At 39.5% G+C, this 24,083-nt stretch overlaps 1 long non-coding RNA gene across 2 annotated transcripts in view; it reads left to right on the top strand.

Annotated features, from left to right (window-relative positions):
• LOC121510951 overlaps positions 1-24,083 on the top strand; it is a 116,332-nt gene that overhangs the window by 17,747 nt on the left and 74,502 nt on the right. The window contains exon 2 of one of the 2 annotated variants that reach the window (XR_005992008.1): positions 14,618-14,667. This is a non-coding gene — a long non-coding RNA (uncharacterized LOC121510951). Of the gene's footprint in view, positions 1-14,270; positions 14,668-24,083 lie in introns of those variants that run through there. The other variant, XR_005992007.1, reaches the window with a different exon arrangement.

The raw sequence follows: 24,083 nt of genomic DNA, 5'->3' as shown, positions 1-24,083 counted from the left end.
GAAAACCCAAAATTTAGTGTCTCAGAAAATTAGAATATTTTGAAAAAGTTCAATATTGGAAAGTCATGGTGTCACACCCTAATCAGCTAATTAGCTCAAAACACCTGCAAAGGTTTTCTGAGCCTTTAAATGGTCTCTCAGTCTGGGTCAGTATGCTACACAATCATGGGGAAGACTGCAGACTTGACAGATGTCCAGAAGACAGTCATTGACGCCCTCCACAAGGAGGCCAAGCCACAAAAGGTCACTGCTAAAGAAGCTGGTTGTTCACAGAGTGCTGTATCCAAGCATATTCATAGAAAGTTGATTGGAAGGAAAAAGTGTGGTAGGAAAAGGTGCACCAGCATAAGGGATAACCACAGCCTTGAGAAGATTGTTAAGGAAAATCCATTCAAGAATTTGGGGGAGCTTCACAAGGACTGGACTGAGGCTGGAGTCAGCACATCAAGAGCCACAACGCACAGACGAATCCTAGACATGGGCTACAAATGTGTCATCCCTTATGTCATGCCACTCCTGAACCAGAGACAATGTCAGGCACGTCTTACCTGGGCTGTGGAAAAAACGAACTGGACTGTTGCTCAGTGGTCCAAAGTCCTCTTTTCAGATGAAAGGTCATTTTGCATGTCATTTGGGAATCAAGGTCCCAGAGTCTGGAGGAAGAGTGGAGAGGCACAATATCCATGTTGCTTGAAGTCCAGTGTAAAGTTTCCACAGTCAGTGATGATTTGAGCTGCCATGGTGTTGGTCCACTGTGTTTTCTGAAGTCCACAGTCAACGCAGCCATCTACCAGGACATTTTAGAGACCTTCATGCTTCCTTCTGCTGACAAGCTTTATGGAAACACTGATTTCATTTTCCAGCACGACTTGACACCTGCCCACACTGCCAAAGGTACCAAAAGCTGGTTCAGTGACCATGGTGTTACTGTGCTTGATTGGCCAGCAAACTGGCCTGACCAGAACCCCATAGAGAATGGATTCAAGAGGAAGATTAGAGACACCAGACCCAACAATGCAGATGACCTGAAGGCCGCTATCAAAGCAACATGGGCTTCCATTACACCTGAGCAGTGCCACAGGCTGATCGCCTCCATGCCACGCTGCATTGATGCAGTAATTCATGCAAAAGGAGGCCCAACCAAGTATTGGAGGCATATAAATCAACATACTTTTCAGAAGCCTGACATTTCTGTTTAAAATATCCTTTTTTATTGATCTTAAGTAATATTCTAATTTTCAGAGTACCTGAATTTTGGGTTTTCATTATTTGTAAGCCATAATCATCAACATTTCAAGAATTGTACCTGTAATGAAGAAGTGGAAAATAATTAATTTTTTTTGTTGAAACTGACTACATTAAAGTTTTAAGTAGTAAAAATATTTTTTTGAGTATGACTCAACTTGAGATATATAAGTTGCACAGTAATCCCTAATGAGTTAATAACTCAAAATATTAGAGGCAACTGATTACGTTAAATTTGAAGTAACTGAAAAGACAGTATTTGTTTAATAGCATGTACTTAGCCATTTTAAGTTATATCAACTCAATTTTAATTGTTAAAAACTCACAACTTGGTGTTTAAGTACTGTATTTCTAATAAAGCTACATGTTACTATTTGCCACTGTTATTTCCCCTTAGTCCTATCCCATACTTTAATCTAGAACATTTATACAACTCAAAGTAGACCAACTTAAGTGACAATAACTACAAGGTGCATAGTGAATCATTTTCAGTATACTGCCCATTGTATATTGTGGATGAAATTGCTCCCTGCAGGTCAGACTCTTCTAACTGAGTCAGTAACTTCTCTCATGGAGCAAAAGTGTCTAATACCCAAATGCACTCTGGAAAAAAACGCAGATTAAGGCATGATTGGCCTATGTTTTTTTTGTACAGTTACAAAAAAAATATTCAAACTGAGTTCTGTTTACTTACAACTAGAATGTGTTTAATAGAGTCTGGAAATAGAGCTGAAATGTCTGTTTTAGAGATGTACATTAACACAACTCATTTGTTTGAAGCATTTTCATCTTTTCTGTCCAGAGAAAGATTAGAAGGTGCATTTTGACTCAGAGAGTTCCCTTTCACAGAGGTTGGTATAATTTCCTTGCAATGTTGAAACAATTTCACAGGCAGGACTTCTCTAACTGTGTCAGTAACTTCATTCATGGTGCAAAAGTGTCTAATGCCCAAATGCATAGGCATGATTGTAAAATAATTAAAGTTAAAGAGTCCTATGTGAGGACACAATGACATGTGATTGCTGGAACTGGGGACTGGGGACCCGACCTTCCTGTTGAGATATGACAGACTCTAACACTGTTGGACTCTGATAATACTCTATACACACTTATTCATACATTGTTTATTCAAAGGGTCACAGAGTGCTTATTTACTGCCAAGTATATTTGTGACCCACATCTAAATAGGTTTTTTTTATATCTTAGAAATGCATGTAAAAATGTATTGCTTGCAGATTGTGCATAACGACTAAGCAAGGGTAAACTTGTGTTTGACTGACACTTTTGTAAACTCAGTAATTTCCAGTTAAAAACCTGTGGGTACCGACATCAATCAGGTAGATTCTATTAGTATTTTCTTTAAATGAGGGTATCAGTGACTCACTAGTGGACCTTCTGTGGAGACAAAGACATCTACGGTGGTCTTACTCAGGCATTAATCATGGTTAATGCACACACTCTCCGCCCAAAGGACCACACACATAAATATCTTAGAAAACCTCCAAAATCTCCAATACAGTCATCTAACACAGACAGAGATCCAACAAAGGCTCCCTAACCAAACTCCTTCTGAGAGAATAAGTGTCTTACTAACCCCCTCTCTGCCCCATGTGTCTTGGTGGGCTAATGAGAAACACAATAGTGCCTCACTGTTTCACCTGGAAACTAAAAATGTTTAGACTCAGGAGGAGGTGAGTCAGATCCTCTGACACATCTCAGGCTCCCAGTCTGGATGGAGAAGAAAGAGAAAAAATTTTGGAGATCAGACGGCGGGGAATGTGGGAGGAAAACTGAGGAAATTAATTTGTTGTTGGTAGCGAAAATGGAACTAGCTCCAGTATTGGCCTACATTAGGGGAAATAATAAGATAAAAATTCCTCATCTATCTGGATGTGAAACTAACTGGAAATTTTTACAGGTTCATTTGTGACCTACAAAAGAGAAATCCTTCGCATCAAGTTTGACAATAACTTCTAGAGCTTGTAACCACTGCTGTGTGGTAGGTGCTGAGCAGAAAGAAACAGTCTATGTTTACTTTTACCTCAGTGAAAATGTGTTTGACTGTTAAAAGACCTCAGGATGAAGCACCGGTTAGTTTACAATCCCCATGTACAGAGACTGTAGTCTTTGTGATGGGCAGCCCAGGTTCTAATCTGACCTGCAACTTCTTTTACACTCATCATTACCCACTCTTCTTCACCCTGATGTGGAAACAGACAGAAGTTCTATTACCTTCTGTTTAAGACAGCTTAAAAATCCAAAATTAAACTAAAACAGTTTTAAATGTTAAATAATGAAACTTACACTCCTGTGGAGACCGGGACGACTGCGGCTCAGTAGGTAGAGTCAGTTGTCTTTAAAGTGACAGACACAGTTCAGCAGAGGTCAAGCCAACTGGGGCTAGTAGGCCCACAATTCGTGAAATGAGGATCACCTAAGTGCATTGAAGTGATTGTAGTATAAAGACACCTGCGACTGGAAGGTCCAGTCACGAGTTATTCAGTATTCCTTGCTGCATTACACCATGAAGACAAAAGAACACTCCAAGCAACTCAGAGAAAATATTAATCAGGGGAATCAGTGTTTATCTGTCACACTAAACGTGAAACTGTTTATCTCTGTATTGATAAACATTTTCAGTAAAGTGCATCTTTCACACCAGAAACACCCCAACAATCTGCCTTTAGCCAGTATTTTGGATCAGATCTTGGCTTTGACCTAACACAGACAATGACACTAAAAATGTCTCATAGCCTGTGTGGAAAAGCCCCTCTGACATAGCTCACTCTGACTCTTCCCAATGGCAATTATCCTAAAGTGAGGTCAGCATTAGGACCCCCAGCACCATTGAGTCAGTGAGACCCCCTCAGGCATGATGAGAAATGTCTGGTGACTAAGTGCCTAGATTGGTCAGTTGAGGAAAGAGAGCATTGGCAGCATCTGGGCCAAGTCATTTTCACATCTTTCCCTATAAAACAATTGGTGAAGGTTGTTAGTGACTGTAAAAGGCCACAGATATACTACAGGAAACGTTTGGTTGAGGTTATTGCTGCCAAAGGAGGGTCAACCAGTCATTAGCCTAGGGGTTCACATACTTTTTCCACCCTGCACTGTGAATGTTTACATGTTTTGTTCAATAAAAACATGAAAACATATCATTTTTTGTGCAGTATTACTTTAAGCAGACTGTGTTTGTCTATTGTTGTGAATTAGATGAAGATCTGAACACATTTGATGACCAATCTATGCAGAAATCCAAGAAATCTCAAAGGGGTCACATACTTTTTCTAGCGACTGTATGTTTTTTGACATGTTAAAAATGTTTTTTTTTTGTTAATATTCTGAACAGTAACCATCAGCACTCAGTCAGAGAAAGCTAATTTCTTACTCGTTATTGGTCCTTGAACAAACTGTATTGTGATGATTAAATGTAATCAGTAGTCTTAGTGTGAACCCAGGAACAGAGCCGACAGATGAAGCAGTTAAAAAAGGTTTTATTTGGGGGAACACAGGAGTAAAGGTGGCGCAATCCAAGGTCCGAGGGGTGTGAGAGGAATCCAGGGAGGCGTGAGGGCTGCAGGCGTGAGGGCTGGCGGAGGAGGCTGTGAGTGAATCCAGTGAGAGAGTGTGGCAGCGTGGCAGAGACTGGGCTGAGCACTGGCAGCACTTGGAGGCATTGGAAGAGGCGAAGGGAGAGGAGGATTAGGCACAGGCCACAAGAGGCCAAGATATCATGTAGGTGCGGGAACACTCTGGCGCTGGAGAGACCTCTGAGCAGAGCTGAAGAGTGAGTGGTGATTGCTGGTATTAGTTGCAGGTGCGTTAGGTGCCAGGGGAGCCAATGCAGGAGGAACGCCCAATCTCTGTCAAGAGGATCACAAACACTCCACACAGGAAACAGTCTTCAGGAAATCACCAAAATAAAACCAGAAATATGTGCAATCACCACATGTATATTAAGGTGGACATAGCAACAGCTATCTCAGAGTGAGGCTTACAAAATGTAGAGCTCCTCCTGCTGACTGGCTATAGTGAAGATCATAAACCCGTAACTGTAACATAAAAGTAAACAGGTGACTGGTGATCCCAGGCTGATAATGGAAAAGCTGATCAACCTGCAAAGACTTGTGTTGACTGGATGATGTCATCAAGGGTGGGAGGGAAGGCCATGTTAAAATAAAGGAGGAGCTAATGAAGGAGTAGAGCAAAGTATCCAGATGCCTATTACAATTAAAAGGCCTATAATGATATTGTATTCAAATACATGTACTTAAATACTGAGGTGACCCCCTTTTGCACTTATAACAGCCTCCACTCTTCTTGAAAGGCTTTCCTAAAGATTTTTGAGTGTTTTCTGTGGGAATTTGTGCCCATTTATTTTGTAGAGCAGTAACAAGGTCAGGCACTGATGGTGGACAAGATGGCTGGCTCGCAGTCTCTATTCCAGTTCATCCCAAAGGTGCTCGATGGGGTTGAGGTCGGGCTCTGTGTGGGCCAGTTGAGTTCTTCCACACCAAACTCATCAACCCATGTCTTTATACAGGTACATTTACAAAAATTAGAATATCATGAACTGAGGCTGGAGTCAGCACATCAAGAGCCACAACGCACAGACGAATCCTAGACATGGGCTACAAATGTGGCATCCCTTGTGTCATGCCACTCCTGAACCAGAGACAATGTCAGGCACGTCTTACCTGGGCTGTGGAAAAAATGAACTGGACTGTTGCTCAGTGGTCCAAAGTCCTCTTTTCAGATGAAAGGTCATTTTGCATGTCATTTGGAAATCAAGGTCCCAGAGTCTGGAGGAAGAGTGGAGAGGCACAATATCCACATTGCTTGAAGTCCAGTGTGAAGTTTCCACAGTCAGTGATGATTTGAGCTGCCATAGCATCTGCTGGTGTTGGTCCACTGTGTTTTCTGAAGTCCACAGTCAACGTAGCCATCTACCAGGACATTTTAGAGGACTTCATGCTTCCTTCTGCTGACAGGCTTTATGGAGATGCTGATTTCATTTTCCAGCAGGACTTGACAACTGCCCACACTGCCAAAGGTACCAAAAGCTGGTTCAGTGACCATGGTGTTACTGTGCTTGGTTGGCCAGCAAACTGGCCTGACCTGAACCCCATAGAGAATCTATGGGGTAAAGAGGAAGATGAGAGACACCAGACCCAACAATGCAGATGACCTGAAGGCTGCTATTAAAGCAACCTGGGCTTCCATTACACCTGAGCAGTGCCACAGGCTGATCGCCATGCCACACCGCGCCGCATTGATGCAGTAATTCATGCAAAAGGAGGCCCAACCAAGTACTCTATGTGTAATGAGTCCATTATATATAGGTTTCACTTTCTGAATTGAGCGACAAAAAATATTGATCTTTTTCACGATAGTCAAATTTTTTGAGATGTACCTGTAGTCCTTGTGTTGTGCGCTGGGGCACAGTCATATTGGAATAGAAAAGGGCCTTCCCAAAACCGCTGCCACAAAATTGGAAGCATAGCATTGTCCCAAATGTCTTGGTATACTTAAATAGTAAGATTGCAGTTCATTAAAGATAAAGGGGCTAGCCCAAACCCATGAAAAAGGCTCCTTACTATTATTCATCCTTCACCAAACTTCCCAGTTCAGTGCAGTCAGTCATAACATTCTCCTGGCATCCACCAAACCCAGACTCACCCATCCGACTGCCAAACAGGGACGCTTGATTCGTCACTCCACAGAACACGTTTCCACTGTTCCACAGTCCAGTGTGCTTTACCCCACTCTGGCACGAGGCATTGGACTTGGTGATGTGAGGCTTGCATGCAGCAGCTTGGCTATGGAAACCTGTTCGATGAAGCTCTTGTGCTTACATTAATGCCAGTTGAACTCTTCAGCTATGGAATCAGCAGAACGGTGGCGACTTTCACACACCATTCACCTTAGCAGTCATTGACCCTGCTCTGTGATGTTATGTGGTCTTTCACTTCATGGCTGAGTTGCTGTTTGTCCTAAATAATTGTGCTTTCTAACAATATAGCTAACAGCTGACTGTGGAATATCCAGCAGGGATGAAATTTCACGAACTGTCTTACTGAAATCCATCACAGTACCACATTTGGAGTCACTGAGTTCTTCAGAACGACCCATTTTTTTAATCACAAATGTTAGAAAATGGGGACTGCATGGCTAGGTACTTGATGTTATACACCTGTGGCAATGGGTCTGATTGAAACACCACAATTCAAAAATGAACAGGTGTGGCCAAATATTTTTGTCCATATAGCGTATGTGACCAGGAGATGTAAGCAGCTGATGTTTCCATGAAACTGAGTGAATGTAATAGTCTTCATGACTAAACTTTCACAAGAGCTAAATTTTTATGTGGCTCTTAGTAATAAGTTGTGTTATAATGATACCTCAGAAATAATACATTTAATATCAATTACATGACAGATGATTAAAAAACACCACAGAAATGAAACGCTGTTTTTGTCTTCAGTTCTACTGAGATTCATCACCTCTCTCTGTGGCTTTGCTTTAACCTGAGCTGGGACTTCAAACCACACAAGCTAACACCATTTTCTACTTGTCAAAACATAAAAGGATGACACAAAAGAAGTGACTGAGTTACAAACCTTAACAACTGCAACCTAAAAAAGTTGCTGTGCAACAGATAATCTCAAAAAAGTAATTTTGAAGCACCAGCTTCATGCTCACCCAACCAGCGCCAGCCATTACATAAAATGTTCCAAACATCCAGAAATAAAAGGACACTGAAGACTCTGACCCAGACAGGCTTCCCTCCAGACAGAAGTAATGACTCTGTAGGAAAAGTAATTATAAGGCAAAGCTCCTCTCAGGCCTTAAAAGACAACTTTCCAGCATAAAGTACTATTTTTATTTTGTCCTTTGTAAATTTTATCATAGGATACTTGAAATGTTGATGTAAGCCAGACATCCCTTATTTTAGTGTAGCTGTTGTTTTTTTAGCTTTAAGGGAAATCTAATTATAAGCAAGTTCAAGCAGTATATAACTGAGCTATGGAACCATAATAAGACGTAGGCATGAAACACATCGCAACAACTTTGCTATAAGCTGAGGGTTTGATTCCCATACAGACACCTCACATCAACCACAGTGTTATTCATTTTAAGATTAAGTGTTTTTGGTAATCCATTTTGACTCATGTGCTGACTCAATCTCCCACAATCCTCCCACTATAGGGCACTTTGCTGAGCCAGCACTTACTTTCTCTTTCCCATGTATCTACAGATTCATAAGCAGTAACATCATAGGACGATCAATCAAAAAAAAGGTTATGTTGTTTTTAGTCTAATGGCCTCCTAATTTGTAATTTTATTGGAGAAACCTGTCTTTTTTCTGTATTTTCAAGGTCACTGTGAGGGATTTTTTCTTTAGTGAGGTTACAAGTTAACATTTTCTTGGCTTACAAGTGAGACCATTTAAAATTATGGATCTAGATGTAGCCTGATGTGATGCTGACTTCTTATGCACCTCTGAGAAAACACATAATGATACTCAGACAAAAACTGAAAGGGCCGTCACATCTGACATAGTACAGAGGCAAAAACACAGACTGTATGAAACATGGATAGTGTCTGTGATATGATATCACCAGATGTTTTTTATAAAGGCGCTTTACAGCTCAATCATGGTGGTGACGCTATCTGACTTTGACTGAACAGGCAATGCATTGGAGCTGAAGCAGACCTTACTCCTGTGTGAAAAGGCTGTTTTTAAAATTGAATTAGCAAATGTTTGCATCCTGTCAGCAAGGCCGCCGATAAGGGAGGATGAAGAGGAAGGCTTTCTGGGGTCCAGCCAAAGTGGGAGCCACTTTAATAATAACTTAATAATAATAATAACCACTCTTAAGGCAACAAAAGCAAATTGTATCTATATTTACTGTGGTACAATATAGGCTTTTTAAGAAAAAAAGTTGGTCAAAAGTGGCAAAAATGGTTCATAGTGGCAAAACAGTGGCAAAATGGGCTAAAAGCCCAAAAAATGAGTTAAAATGGGCATAAAAGTAGCTCAAAATTGACATAATGTGGCAAAATTTAATGTAAGGGGGCACAAATGGGTTAAAAAGTGGCATTAAAGGGACAACAATTATTAAAAAACATGGCAGAAATGGGCAAAAAGCTGCAAAAAATGGGTTAAAAAGTAGTTTAAAAAGGGGGCAGCAGCACAAATAGGTTAAAAGTTGCCAGAAAGAGGTGAAAATGGTTAAGAGAGGCAGAAATGTTCAAAAAGCCACAAAAAATGGTATAAGAAAAAAAGAGGCTACAAGAAGTGGCAAAATTGGCAAAAAGCCACAAAAAGTGGGAAAAAGAAGTGTCAAAAGTGAGCAAAACATGGCAGAAATTGATTTACAGTGGCAAAAAGAATTGGCAAAAATAGGTGGAAAGTAGTAAAACAGGTTGAAAAAGTAACATGAATAAATAATTACATCAGAACTTAGTAACAGTTTGTCACACTTATCAGTTCCAAAATGAAGAAACTGTTAGCCAGCACACTAGCACCAATGCTACTGATCCAGCATACACATGTTGATTTCAACAAATCACCACTGGAGAGGGGCCCATTCTCTGGGTTTCTTTTTTTCTTGGGCAGGCCTGCTGTCAGACCTAATAAAGCTGATAACAATGGAAAATATATCAGATCAGCATACCAACATAGTGGTAGTGAACTGGGTGGCATATTGAGATTTCAAGTTAGCTTAAAGCAGTACTGAAAAAAGTAAAGCTTTAAAATGTACAATAGCAACTTTCAGAGTACAAACATGTCCAACAAATGTCTACCCCTAAGAACTAAGCCTCCCTTCCCCTTGGTCCTTGGGCTGTAAACACTGAGCTGACAACAACAAAACCTGAAGAAGGATTATTTCAAGGGAGTTTGAGGAAGTAAATTAAACAATGCCACATATAAAGCCTTTTATAGGTAGCTACTGATAGTTAAGCCTAGGTCTTTTTCTTTGTGTTATCTGACTTAAGTTGCTGTCATTGTTCTCTATTCACACCACGCCAAATTTAATCATCCACTTTTAGTTATAACTGACTTCAAATTTACAGTATACTAATATATCTTCAGGAGACTGTAGCTAATGGATTAAGGTATACCGCAGGACTATTCAATTAGTGGCCTGTGGGCCACATGCAGCCCAGAACCAACCCCCGAGTGGCCCAGACTGTGGTCATATCAGAGGGCAGCCTGTTTCACAAGTTTTCATAAATTCCCACAGTATTTCAGAACATGAATGCAACACTCCGCATAGCCTAGCAACAGTCTACCTAATATGCACTGAGTTGTTTTAAAGCATGGCTATGTTGACAAAAGTAGCCCCAAAATACTGAGTATAAAACATGTCCTTTTCAACTGTGACTACAACTCTGCAAATTTAGTTTTTATGCACTTTAAGATATGCCTGGGTAAGATGTGACCAAAATTCTTATTTATAGAATTTCATTGTATTGTTTCATTCTATATATTTTATTTTTATTCTAGTAAAAAAACCTTTCTAATACCTCAGGTTATGTTCAAATACAGCTCTTTTGTGTTTTTATGCACTTTTCGATGTGCTTTTGTCATGTTGCAAAACTTAAAAGGGAGACTAAGAATAAAAACTCCATATATTTCATCAAATTGATTTATATTGGTTTGAAATTTGACATTACCAGCTTCTTACTGGGCGCCGAACATGTCGTACCTGGCTACATTTCTTGATTTTAAAAATTTGGCCCAGTTGAATTTGTAATTGAATAGCCCTGGTCTATAGGATGACAGTATAGGGTGAGTGGTCTTCCACAAAAACACTGATGCATACAGTCTTCATTGCACCAGTGACTCTGCAGAATTATCATATCCTGTTCAACATAATTATACATTACGCCTGTTTCAGACAGAGCTACAGTAGCATCCGGTGCAAATGTCTCTGTATGGTTCCCATTCTCATCTCTGCCAGTATAACTACACATAATATAAAACATCTCTTTGTTGTCTGTTATTTCTTCTGTGTCTATGCTGTCTACATGTGTATGTGTGTTCATGTCTGTGAGTATGATTTGTGAAAAGTGTGGGAACTGCAGAGGAGGATGCGTGTCCAAATTCCCATGACTTTCCCCAGATAAGCGACTGCAATGGAGAGGCAAGAATTTGTTTTTATCGCAGTTACCCCTGAGACTGGCTGATGTTTACAGTGTAAAGATCACAGAATAATGGTCAAAGCTGGGATTAGTGTTGTTTCTTTTTTAGTATTACAGATGACTGCAAACTGCAGACTGTATCGGACTAAGTATGTGTAGGGTAACATCTGACTGTACAAGAATCATGAATATCATATATGATTCTTAAGATGATACGATAAGTCTGTTTTTACGTGCCACACTACAACTGCTGTGTCATATGTATAACTTTATGCCAGATGATGATATCTTATATGACACTGAGAGTGCAGATCAGGTCAAGTGAGCAGATGTTTCATGTGTGTTGATTTGCAAAAAAAGACTAGACAAAGACAATGACATTAAATGAAACCATTTCCAGTCAGGCCCACGTGGATTCAAAGAAACTTTCCCCATTTGCCTGAGCTAATGTCAAAGTTCATAGGAAAGAAAGATGTATAAATATGTTGTGAACCGCATATCACCAAACTTAAAGGGTCCCTCAATGGTGTGAAAACCTGCACTTTCACTAAGCATAGCATCAAACTAGGCTTCAGGGCTCAACTTTCTAAGTTTCACTTTTGTCCTCCGAGCCTACTGTCACTGCTGCATTAATGTAGCTTTGCTTACTAACAGTACATTTAGGCAAACATATCTGTCTGCAATGTACCCAACAGAGCTTCTCTTGAAGCTGAGATTTGTGAAGAATTTATGCCACACCCAGATGTGATAACAAGGCTATACCTTGTAGTTACTCTTTAAGGAGGTGTAATTGGCTTTTTTTAGAGTATGTTTTGGACAGTGTTAATAATACTAACCTCATGTTTGTGGTATAAATAAGAAGATATAGTCAGCTGGAAGTTAGTGCAGATAAAAGATGTACAGCAGATTAATGACTAAGATCAGTGTTTATCACCTTAAGCACAGCACTAGCAGTATTTAGCCCCGTTACAGTGGCGACGTAAACCCTCTCTATTATAAGGCAGGACAGACCGGACTCATGTTGACAGCCCTCTGCTGAAGCTGCACTGGGGTTGGAAGGGGCTAGAAAAAGGGGTAGGGGTGGAGAAAAGCAGCAGCAGAAAAGTCCCCTTGGGGGCCAAGTAGCGGTTTATCTAGAGAGAAATGCTAACAAAAAGGCCATGTTTTGAGCCGTTTATGACTATGCTCAATATTCAAAATGCAAATGTATGAACATTTTTAATTCTTATGCCACTTTTGTGTCCCACGTTAAAATCGCAGCAGGCAGGAATTAAAAAAAAAGCCTCTGTTAAAGCCTGGACCAGCTGTGTCAGACAATGCTCATGGATGGTCCGTTTCCCTCTAGCAGTCCGGTTTGGTTCAGTATATTAAAATCCATATTTCCTCAACTGATGTCTTCTCACCAACCCCTTAGCCTTGCTCATTGTGATGGGAAACCCACCTCTTTAAGAGATCCAGATCATGTGGTTCACCTCAGTAGAGCTGGTTTTTTGACTCCTAAATGGCTCTTCATTTGGTCACATTTAGGCTTTTTAAAGTGGGTGATAAAACAGCAACAGATGGAGGAAAGGAAACTGGCACTCAAACGGGAGTTAGTAGTCATTGCTCACATTAAAGAACAGTTTCATAGCACAGGCTCGTTCGTGAATGGTCTCTTATCCCACAAGGCTTGTTCAATTGATAGTACATCACCATTTCAACTGAGCCTGTTTGTAACAAAAAGAGGAAGTTTAATGTTAAAGGGGCTCAGCTAGCCTCTTAGCTCAGTACAAGACTCCTCAAGATGCCTTTCTCCCTTCAGCTAGCTAGACGGTGCTAGGAGGTTGGCAGGATTGAGTATGTGTGATATTGATCACCTCCATGACAGGTAAATCTGTTGAACTTTGGTAAAAATCACTGTTTTGTAAAGTGTAGGAATCATACTCAATGTATGTAGAAATTCTTGGATGAAAACTGCCATGTAGATGTCATTTAGATCTGTACATAAAGTACTGACTTTCCTCCATTCCCATTCATTCCTAATGGCTGTCCTCTACTTCCTGACCCCCGAGGACATTAGGGATCACATGACTGCAAATAACCTATAGGGACTGATTACTTCTACACTCCGCCTCTCAGCTTTCTATTGTTGCAACAGTCAGCTCGGGCATTTGTCCCTAGTGTGCCCTCTGTTTTTTAACATACAACATTTACATACTTACTGGTCAAAAGGGACCGCCAAAAAGGGTCAGGCTGACACCTAATTTTCAACTCGCCCTCTGCTGGATCATAAGGAACACTACAAAACACAGTCTGCTGTGATGATGATTTTTTTTATTTAAGACAGGCCAGTTCAACTTTGAATATGAACTTTTCCTTAAATTCAAAGATTTCAAATAAAAAAGTATTATTGTTGCTTTAAAGAGCTGACTGACTCTGATACCAAAGCATGTGTAACAACCTTCTTCCTGACAAAGACAGCAGAAATCTTTCCCCAAATCACAACCTGTTTTAAAAAGCAAAGCCAACATTAAGTCTAGATGTAAAGCAGAAGGATCAGTAACCCTTTCATGGTTTGAAAATGATTTTGAAACTATGCATCTGGGAATTCTGGGAAAACAGACACAGCTACTGATTTTAGCAGCATACTGGACAGTTTCTCATGACACACGCTGTGGGGTCAGTTCAGGGGTCAACTTCTCAGACTTTCTTCTACACAAACACACAGGAAAGTGAGTGGTTTGGACTAAAAAGGAAGAAAGATTTCAGGCTCAGTATGAGATTTTGTGTTCTTTTTTCCCCCCGCTGTATATATGTGTGTATCTCAGTGTGTGTTTGTGTGTGCCTCAGAAAGATGGCTACTCATTAGTAGAGAGCTTTTGGAGGAAGTGGTGGTAACCGATGACTCAGCCAAGCCATGCATTTCTCTCTCGCTCTCTCTCTCTCTCTCTCTCTGCTCTCTGCTTCTCTATCTACATTTTATTCATTCCTCTTTCCATTTCTGGCTCTTTTCATTTTCAGCCCTTCTGCCTTCCTCTGCATCTCCTTTTTCATTCCTTTTCTCGCTTTCTCCTGATTCATCCTTGACCCTTGGAGGTATCTCAGTATGTGTGTGATGTGTGTCTGTGAGCAACACACTCAGCAATGTGTGTGGGAAGATAACTGGCTTCCTTCAGAGTGATTAAAACATTCCTCCTCTTGTCTTTTTCCTCTCTCCTCTCTCTTTCTCTGCCACTCTTAGTTTTTACTCAAGATTTTCTGATGAAGAGGAGGATGAAGACACTCAAACTGGTGAGTAAAGACAAGCTGGACATCCTTTTCCTCCACACATGGGCTGTTTTTTTTTAAATCAGGCTTAAATGAATGCAGGTCTAAGAAATGCCCTTCTTTTTAGTATGAAAGTATGGACTGTTTCTTCTCCTTCTTTCTAGATCAGATTTTCTTCCTATTAATTTTCTTAAAACAAACAATAAAAGCAGGAAAATCTAGATTTTAGACTATAAATAAAACAGGGCGAAAGAGCAGGAAGCTTTCAAGAGCTTTATGGAAAGAATTGTGAATGTTTTCCAAACTGTCGGATTTGACTTTTTGAGTCACAAAATGGCTGTTTTATGATTTTATAAGTACATTTTTTCATATTTGAGTTCCAATAAGCAGTCTTTAATCATATTTCTGTAAATAGATCACAACAAGGGAATTTTCTTGATCAATAAATAACATGTACAGTAAGAACAGTTTCCCTTTCTGCCGCAAAGGGTTAAAAAACAGAAATATCATGTTTATTGCAACAGTTAAGAGAAATGTATTTTGTTTTTTAAGCAGCGTGTCAGGTTGCGGCAAATATCGGCTAAATTTGGCACTTGGCAAGTGACCTGCTTCTTCGAACTTAGTCACATAATCATGTGTCATGTACTGACCGCACCTTTGAAGGTCTAAAGTGAAAGTGGCGGTGTAAAATATCCTGTTTATATTACAGCAGATGTCTTCTGACGAAAAATGTGATGAAAGAGGTCTGAAATAGTTTAATCACACTGATCAGTCTGTGTAAAGGACTGAATCTGTAAGTGATGTTAGTGGAAGTTTCACAATCTGTACTGACGCACTTTATCGAAGCAGCTGAAAGCTTTGTTTACTTGTTTATTTAAGAGGTCTGGATTCTGCACAGTTTGCTAATGTGTATTTGTGATAGATCAGACATTCAGTCATGTAGGGCTGACAACTTCCATTCGATTGGTCGATTGTTTGGTCGAAAAGCTTTTGTTCGAACAAGATCACCCTGGTTGTTTTTAAATTTCTTTTTTATCTGAAGGACCAGTCGATTAGTTGGTACCTGGGTGCGATTTTGGTTGGCCAAGTTTTACTTTGGTTAACTACAGCCCTACAGTCATGCATAAAAATACATTATTTTCTGTAAATTATCTTTTGGAATATAAGGGGAAGAAAAACGCACCAATCTTAAGTAAATTCTGCCACCACAGGGTCTCTTAATCTGATCAATAACAGATGATGATGAGTAGAGATGCATCATCCATTTCCACCCATCTCTGTTGCTTACATCTTTTTTTAAAATAAGGACTCATTCAATACAAACTCCACTCCACAGGGTGAATTTACTAAAAAAAAATAAACAAGTGTTTTGGTTTCATAGATTTTTTTCACATGATGAGGGAGAAAAACTGTTTAAAAGTGGCACTCCTGGTCAATGCTACAAGCTACTTGCATCTTGCAACTCGCAGTTCATTCCAGCATCTACCTCATTGTTTGAAATTCATCCATGAAACAAAACTGATGGCTTACTTTTTAGTAAATATACAGTGATTAATAAATTTATTAGACCACCCTAACCCTAACCAAAGTAAGGTTTATGCCACAGCTGCCCTAAATTAACAGCATTGGTAATTACCAAAATAGTTTTTTATGTTTCTGCAATGGTTAATACACCAATATGTAGAAGCTCTTTAACAGAAATGACATTTTTAATGCTAGAATATAATTATTATTGTTATCCATGAATTTTCAAATTTACTGATTTGCAAAAAAACTGAAAAAATAGAAAAGGACATTAATATTTATTGATTAATATGTCAATTATGGGAGAATTCAGTTTGAAATTCCTCATTCCTGTTCAAAATGGTAAAATGTGGAGAGCTCACTGAAAATGAAAAAGTCCGCATTAAAGCACTTCATGATGCTGGATGGTCTCTGAGACAAATATGACAGGTGGTCTAATAAATTTTTTAAGCACTTTACCTTTTGACGTGCAACTATTGTGGAAAAGACTATTCAAATTTAAAAAAAGAAAGTAAGCTGCAGAGATGGCGAAGCACTGGAAATGTCTAGTGGAGCCGCAACGTAACATTCAGCATGACACTGGCATTGATTAACAGTTCATGCCTGTCACAGCAGCTCTGTCATGGTGGCTGCCATGACAGGACATAGACCTTTTAAAACACAGGGCCAGACGTGTCTGTGAGAAAATTCTACATAATCCATCCATCTATTTTCAATACCGCTTATCCTGTTGGGGAATAAGCGGTATAGAGAGGCGGGTTCACCCTGGACTGGTTGGCAGTCAATTGCAGGTCTAATTCTATAAAATGTATTTTATAAATTAATTAGCTTGATGCTAGCACATCATGGAAATTTGCAATTAACAGCCTAATTAACCTCTTAATTGTGCTAATATGACTTTGTTTTGAAAGTCAAACATGTCCAGTCTAGACAGATCTGTTTGGCTTTATGTGTGACTGACTTACTCTAAGCTAACTAATACTATCATGAAAAAACACTGCCTCTGATGTAAGAAACTTGGTTCACTTCATCATTTCTGAAAGTTCATAGAGTAATATGATTGTCTGATGCCTAGAAGAACTAAGTTCTGCTGATTTTTGTAAGGTTCAAGGGCTTTTGGACCATCCTAGTGCCCCCGTTCAGCTAGAACTTGGTTGGCCTATAAATTGGCTAAGTCCAGAGATATACTGGTTCACCTTGGGTTTGCATATTTGTTTTGTTATCGTAAAAATACTTGTCTGTACACAATTTGTGTTACTGGAGGATGACTCTGGAGAGCACCAGAGAGCTTAGGCCATATATACCGACACTGTAAAATCCAATAGTTATCCCAACTCAGAAAAATAAGTTGAAGTAACTAATTTTCAAAAAGGTGTACTTCTTACTGAGTTATATTGAGTACCACTAAATTACAGGGTAGAAAAATCATCCATACTCCTGTTTTGAGTGATGCCAACTAAAAAGAATCAAGTAAAGCCAAAGATGGGTTTCAAACTTGCTGCCTAATACCCACAGGCCAGTAGGTGGCAGTAACTACATGGAGTTAGGACTCGGGGATAAAGAAGAAGAACTGCATTTGTTTGAAAACTGGAGAGAAGATTCGTGTGTTTGAGCTTGCGCAGAAGCCAACATGAAGTTTGCCCGCACTTTGGCAACACAAGCAGCTTGTATTTTAACCTCAGAGGAAGCTTTTTTTTTGACAACAGACCACAATGTAAGTTGTTTAGCAGGTAACAAGTATTTCTTTATTAATTGTTTCAACTGAGAGTAGTGAGCTTTTAACACAGCTTTTTAAGTAAAGAACAATTGCCCGGATTTTGTTTCTACTTAAACGTTTTAGCAATCATTCCTTACTCTTTTTGGTTTTGTCAAAAAACGTTGACATTACTAAATCAAATTAGTTGTTTGTACTATTCAGCTGAAAGGTGCAATGCAATGATCATTTTAAGCTGAGATAACTTAGTATGTTTAGTTCTTTACGGGGAAGGGCTATTTCAGAATTTTCAAGAAACCATGGGTGAGACTGTCAGTGCATCTGTTGGCACTGGCAGGCAACGCTTCTATCATAACTTCTGAATGTGGCGAAGCCAATGCTTTGCCTCACCGTGTCTCCACCCCACCAGGGAGGGAGTAATCTGCTGGTCTGAATCACTGTCTGGAGCCAGTAATGTTTATAAATATATACTCACTATTGGGAGTGGGCTAATGGTGGAAGTCTGCATTTTCTGAGTGCTTTTCTGGTTGTGGCGAGCCGTCATGAGGAATGGCTCCCAGACAAGTTGAATGAGTTTGACAAGCTCTCACACAGGAGGCGTGAGCAGTTCTTATTTATTCTGAATCACAGATACAGTCACATACAGATAGGGTGGTCTGCAACATTGACCCCTTCACTCACGATGTCACACTTCAAAAAACACTTCTCACTAAAAACAAAAACTAATAGACTCTACTCTACACAAAAGAATTTTAGTTGTAATAGCTTGATTTGAAGTTAACTATACTGAGATACTTTCAGTGCTCACATCTTTAAAAGAAGTACAGCTTACTCAGATATAATAATTTCACTCTACTTGACACAATTTAGTTCTTTTACTTACTTTTCCCAAGGTAATCGGTTTCCTAAATTATTTTAAGTAAACTTAACTTGTTAGAATTTGCAGTGTACCTAATGTGTTTGATGTAAACAACAAACATGGCTACAGTGATAATGGGAAAATTCTGAGCTCAAAACTGATATAACAATAGTCAACTGATGAATAATAATGACAGATACACTCAGGATTGAGGTAACAGTGGTGTTGTTTCACTTTAATTAGTGATCGTGTTAACTTCCAGTCTTGTTTAGTTTTCATTACATTATCAAAATATACTTATCAGATTTTTTTAAATGACAAAACAAATTTGCCTAATACAAATGTGCACGCTTGGCTGAAAGTAGCCAGTTTACAGGGTCACTCTTGAATGGTTACACAGAGGTTATTTCTGTTTGTTTCCGAATGTAAAGTAGGGCTGGGTATCCCCACTGATTGCCTGAATCGATTCAGTTTCGATCCACAAGGTCCTAGTTTGATTCAATTCAATTCAATATTGATTCATGTGGATATATTATTGTTACTAAACCTATTGTCAATATGAATGATTCTCAGAGAACTAAAGTTGGAACCTTCCAACTAAGTACATTATTAAAATATAAAGGTCTGGTTTAAAAAGTAACACAAAACTAGAAGTATTTCCACAATATTTTACCTCCATGAAACACATCCTGCATTTGCCCTCTTTTTTTGTCCAGCTCGAGTGTCTTTTTAGTTTTTAGATCCAAAATGTAGCCGAATTTCCTTTTAAGTTCAGTGGTTCCTCCAGTGGAGCAGAGCTGCTAGGCTCTGCCATGTTTGTTTTTAGATAAGCCACTTCTTGTAAGTCAAGTTTAAGTTTTAAAGATGGGCTGGAAATTTCGAGCAGTAGCCTAATAAAAGGGGCTCGGGCTTATCATCCATAATATATAATTATATTGGGGCCCATAATATTACAGCGTAGTTGTAGTAGTAGTATGGACAGTCACTAAAAAAGATTTTCACTTGACACATTTTCAGATGCAGTTTATGCTGTGTGGTGCTGTAATGACTATCTGTTGTCATTTGTGACTGTTTCTACAATGTCTTTCTATCACACACTGCTGCCTGCCTGTCTGCGTGTCATAGGGGTCAGGTGTGCAATAGGCAGACATGTATGGTCCTTAATTAGATGGCAGACGATCAGACCAGATTAAAGATAAATGTGCACGCATGTTAGGTTTTGTAATGCATGTTGTATTTTGTTCTGAGTGCTATGTTTTGTTAACTTCATAGAAAATAAAGAGATGAGTTTATTACTCATCTTTCTGAATTATTAGAGTTTCTACTCTTTCTGAGGTCTCTGCCATTTCCCCCTCTTTAAAAAGCGAAAAGTTGTGTGTAATTAGTGCAGGGAAGGTGCTGTGAAGTGGAGGAATATGGGAAGTAAAATAAAGCATGGAAGCTGTACGGAGCTTTGTATATGAGGCAGTGCTCCTGCACCTGTAGTGTGTGTGATTCAGTCCAGTCTGTTGCAGCTGCAGCTTGAATGATCTCCATCTAGTCGCCTGTGGGGTAAGACTGCTCATGCTGCAGATGGAGGTTTATGCACAGAGACATTCAGGTCATATTGATAATGTGTCAGATATACAAAATAAAATTAGTTTCAAGCCTTGAATCAGAGGCTTTTAGAGGCGAGTGTAAGTGAAATCTAAACCAGCATGTGGGATGCAAGTCTGAGAGAGATGCAAGGAAATGGAGAAGGCCTGTCTTTAAAGATCAGTCTCTGGACTATATGAATTGCTGTCTTAATCGAATCAAGCTTTTTTGTAATCCAGCTGTAGTGTAAACATCATTTACTAAAACATATGTCCTAGGAAGTTTGACAGACATGCTTGTCTCAGTGCAGTGACAATAACAGATCATGAAGATGCGGTTAAAGGTGCACCTGTTTGTCTTTAAAACTTACTTTCATTGTTCCTGGTGCTCCATGTGCACAGCCGACGTGCTGAGCCAATGCAGGAGACATATGGCAGCCATTGTATGGCCGTGTAGTTAACAGGAGGTATGTTTCCGCTATGAGCATAGCCAGATAACTGTGTTGCTAAACATCAGTATTAAAGTTTGTTAAGATCCAAGCAAAACTATACTGAATACAGTTTTAATTTGTGTGTGATAACCAACTGTAAGGATGTTAGTGCTAGTGTTTGTAGCTAGCTAGGAGCACTGGCACTCTCCTAGTGCACTGTAAAAGAAAGATGCATACAAAGGAGTACCTTGTGAGGTTGTTAGTCTGTTGTTTCTTTTTATTCATCAGGTTACTAATTACATGTCACAACATGATAAAAAAACTGTCAGGATAATTCAGGTTTGACAAAACTTTATTTGATGTGTATTTTAGCTTTTTAGTTTGGCTCATGTACTATGTGTAAAAATTAAGAAGGTAGTAAATCCAGCGAGTTCAGAAGGTAGTATTAATGAACAACACTGCAGGCAGCAGGTGAACGCTGAATATTTTGGCTTCACTCCCAGTCATACTTCACTGTTGGTCTGTCCATCTTAATATAGAGTCTGAGGTCAGAACATGTGACTCCTAAAGAAGAGGTTCATTCATACATTTATAAACTTCTTATATACCATGTTAGCTTATGATTTACTCATGAGACATCCAGATGACGACTTTGAAGTCACTGATCCCAATGGCTTTGTTTGTCGATATAGAAGCCTAATTAAAGCCTCCTGTTGAATGGAAGAAATATTCTTGTCTATTTCCAAATCTCTCCTTATTTTGTCTATGTAAAAACTAGAATTTAAATCAAAAATAATAAGAGATGCATAATTGCAAGGCTCAGCAGCAGCTATGTCTTTTTTTGTGGTGTTTGTTGAAAAACGTTGCTGCCAAGAACAGCAGGAATGTAAACCTTGAATTCATTCATGCCAATGTTGACAACCTGACCTTGACACTTGGTTTAAGTGGAAGATTAAAAAATTTTTAGAATAAGTTGGAGAAATTGCAATTAACATTCCTTAAGTACCCCAGCCACTTTCTTGTCTAGCCCGTCATCTATAGCAGTTTTCATATTGTTATGTATAGGCCTATTAGTTTCCATATTTTGTTGGAGGAGATCCCACACATACACCAGTACATTATACTAACACCCACGTATGCCAGCCCTGTTCCGTCAAGGCTACCCTCATTTACGATAAATGTGTGTTTTTGTCTTTTGTGGCTCTGGATCAAGTGATGCAGTTAGTTTTGGTATCATGTCCTTGCATCTCCACCACTGAGAGAGATCGAGAGCAGTGCAGCGTGGGTAGGCGTGGGAGGGCTTCGACAGAGATGACTCAGCTTTCTGTTGCCGGGTAGAGAAGCACCAAACACACTCCAACCCCCATACATCTAAAAAAATCACACTATCTGATGTAGCTGTCCTGCATGCCGCAGCCTTGGTTAAATGTTTATCTAGACTGTGTAGTGATTGTAATTTGAATCATAGATTAACAAGTAGCCATGTTTGGGTCTGTTAAAGTAGGAAACACGGCAAGCAATAATTTGATATCTGAAATGTTTTATCGCTGTCGGACTAATGCTTTTGGAAGTAGACTACATTCAGCAAGATAGCTCACCTAGCACTGACATATAAAACTTGCTGCTAGCCTGGTTAGCTAGCAAGCAAGGAAAGCATCATTTCCAACTTGACCTAAACATAAGCCACCTCTACAAGTACTTTTACTTCATCTAGAGAAAACTAGAGAAACAATATATTGCATATCTAAGACCTTTGTCACTTGTGTGTTTAATAGTTTGCCATCAGCTGTTTTATCTAAAGAAAGAGCAACCACCATCTTCAACTTTACATTTCAGTTCACAGCTTCTAAAGCAGTTGAAGCTTTCTGTTAGACAACATAGTACAAATTTGATATATTTAAACCACATTTTTCCCTTTACTTAAATGGTTTTCTATAAAACTGCCTCTGACAGCAATCAGCAAAAACATTAGCTCAAATGTGGTATGGAGGTTTCTGAAGCATCCAGCATTTTTTCCAGGCTTAGAAAAGTAACTCAGTTATGAATTCATGGCTGCTATTTTGATAGAAACTCTGCATATTGAGACATATTAACTTTATGACATTAGCATTAGCATATTTTATATGTTTGCTGTACAGAGAAACACAATGGCTTTCTACCTCTTGAGATGTAGATTCAACCGTAGCCTGCCATTGCTGTACTATGCACTTTGGGTATTGAAATCAAATTGTTGTGTTGCTCTTCTAACTATCATCGTTAAAGCCTTTTTTAAAAAGATTTATTTTTGGGCCTTTTTTAGATAGAGGAAGGACAGTGGGTAGACCCAGAAACAGGGAAGAGAGTGGGGACATGCAGCAAAGGTCCACAGGCCGGATTCGAACTTAGGCCACCCGCGCACATGGGTAGCACCCCAAACCACTCGACCATCTGCACCTTTTTAAATTGAACCGAAATGCAGCTTTAGTGATGAGGACAAAAAGAGGGAGGTTACTGTAATGTAGACTGAGCTGAGTCCAGTCAGGAAGATGGGGTAGAGGATCAAGTCAGCTGGTTTTCTCACTGAACTTTAACTCAGTATTATTAATATGCATAAAAATTACTTGGTAATTGAGCTCCTTGTTTTACACAAGGTGGAAAACAGTATTTCAAACTTCCCTGACTTCACATCCACTTCTAATACAATGCAGTCAAAATGGGGACCGTACAAGTTGGGCTGACACACACCTGTGCCACTCAGCAGTCAGCAGCTACTACCTGTCCAGACAGAATCCTAGGCTATGTTTACTCGACACATCCATCCCATGTGCTCCAAAGGTGTGGACTTTGATATTTTCCAACAGATTATTCCCCCACATCCAGAGCACAACCGGGGTTGTGTCAATTCTCCTTCCTGCCAAATAGTTCCCTCAGGTGGGCTTAAAGCTCTGCCCAATTCTTTATGTTTTCAAATAGAAAGAAAGAAGCTTAGTGTTTGTTCATGTAGGACTTGCAAGTCATCCGCCCAGCTGTGTTTAGCTGATGGTCAGCTGATCCTAATTATCGCTTCCCAGCTCCCACAGCCAATCACAGCACCTTCTCTCAACACAGTGGTGTATATGAATATGACTTTTCACTAATTCCTGCTTGCATTAATGCTGAGGCACCACACTGCTGCTGCTGGCAAAGCTCAACCTCCTCCACCCCAGCCTCCTCCTTTATAGCATAAAGCTGTTGCCCTCTCATTTTCAGATTCGTGCTACTATGGATTAATTGCTTTTGAACTAATTTTATTGTATTCAGTACTCATTGTAATAAATATATCTAACCTAATGGGGTTTCAGCTATGCGCACCCTGGGAA

Source organism: Cheilinus undulatus, linkage group 6 (genome assembly GCF_018320785.1).
Source record: "Cheilinus undulatus linkage group 6, ASM1832078v1, whole genome shotgun sequence".
Lineage (NCBI taxonomy): Eukaryota > Metazoa > Chordata > Actinopteri > Labriformes > Labridae > Cheilinus > Cheilinus undulatus.
The sequence above is the reverse complement of the archived record's forward strand: the minus strand, read 5'-3'. Positions and strand labels throughout refer to the sequence as shown.